Source organism: Hemibagrus wyckioides, linkage group LG06 (genome assembly GCF_019097595.1).
Source record: "Hemibagrus wyckioides isolate EC202008001 linkage group LG06, SWU_Hwy_1.0, whole genome shotgun sequence".
NCBI classification, from domain to species: Eukaryota; Metazoa; Chordata; class Actinopteri; order Siluriformes; family Bagridae; genus Hemibagrus; species Hemibagrus wyckioides.
Genome location: NC_080715.1, coordinates 40,122,765 through 40,124,641, shown reverse-complemented (window position 1 = coordinate 40,124,641; position 1,877 = coordinate 40,122,765).

Below are 1,877 nucleotides of genomic sequence, written 5' to 3'. Positions count from 1 at the left end.
TTACACAGTGCTCCGGCTATTCACACAACTCTGAATTACAGACCTACAACAGTGACACACTCTTTCAATCAAACAATTTCTTCGACATGAACAGTACAGCAACACAGTTACCAGGAAACGCAAATACTTTCATCATCGACTTATGCAGCTGCAGTAATATTACAAGCTGTAAGATTTTTTTCAGCCTTGTTGACTTGTAGAGAAAGAGGTAGTGAGGCTGCCCAGAGAAATATTTATTTCTTTCGAATGGAATGATCACAGACAATAACTTCCTGGATGTTACATTTAATACAATTGCTATAGTATAGGATTTGAGATATGCCGTTATAGGACAATGTCAGGTTTGATTGAGTCTATATTGTAACTAATTCTAACTCATAAACGGGACAATAGCTTTAGCTTCGGATGTTTGACCCTCCAAACCCTTTCTAGCTGTCCATTGGTGGAAATCTTCTTATCAGTGTAAACAAACGAATTCTATTATCGTGGCAAGTCTGTTCTAAGATTATTCAGGACAAGGTTGGGTTTCTGTATGTAGAGTATCATGTGCTTGGCTGCTGGTGAACAGGGTGATTGGGAAAGGTGTGTGAGCCCCCTCGTGAGCAAACCATTCAAATTGGCACCAATTCTATGTTTTTTGGCCTCAGGTAAAAAGAATGGTTTAATCCAACCATCCATTGTCTATACCCAATTTATCCCTAATTAGGGTCATCTGCTGGAGCCTATCCCAGCACACATTGGGCAGGGGTACACCCTGGACAGGTCACCAGTCCATCACAGGGCCACACATATAGACAGACAGCCACACACTCCTATGGGCATTTTAGAATTACCAATTAACCTAATATACATTAGTCAGCTGAAATAAAACCCCAGGTGTTCAATAACTTTGAATGGCCATTTATCATTAGAGTGATAATTACCAAAACGGTGTGTGCTGATCAATAGAGTAGATAAAGATTTGCGACTCCACAGAGTTTTTTCTGCTCAGTTACACAGTAAACCTCTAGATGGCGTCATTAGCTCCCAGATCACATCACTAAACACCACTCTACTCCACATCCTGAGGATATTATCAACGCAGGAGAAGGCATAAATATTAATGCTACCATTGTATTTACAGTCAGAAGACAATAGAGCAATGACAGTAGAGCAATGTTTTTAATTTCATACAGATTGATTATCTCAGATTTGCAGATAAATAAAGATGAATTAACAGGAGTTTGTAAATATATATATATTATATATAATATTATATAAATTATATATGGAATTTTTTTTAGAGTTATAAGAAGCTAAGCAACCCAAAGCGTAGTGTAATGCGCGGCTATTGTAAAAAATAAAAAATCAGAACGGGCACAACGATATACATTCTCTGTTTTTTCTTCAACAAATAGTTGTAAATAAAGTGACGATACAAACATGTTAAGACCTTTATCTGCTAAGTGTAAAATGGTTTAAGTTGCCAAAAAAAAAAATGTGGAGAAAAAACAAAATAATTTCCCCACATTTTACCAATATTTTATTAGCAATAATAATAAAAAAAAAATATTAATAATTTTAATAATTTTATTTTTGAAAAAATAATGTATAGCAATAAAAAATCAATATAATATAAATTTATATGAATAAAACAGCATAAAAAAGTGTAAAATCGTTTTGTTGACAAACTTTCGTGTCAATGTCGATAAAATTACCCAAACTTGATAACTTTGGTCCATTCTTTCTTTCTTTCTTTATTTCTTTATTTATTTTTGGATGACGTTTTGAACCAATTGCCCACCATAATGACGTTGGTTGTGTTTCGGCCCGATTGGCGATCCATAGCACTTCTGCTCAGATGATGCTGAGGCAGTTTCGCTCGCGCTCCAGAGTCA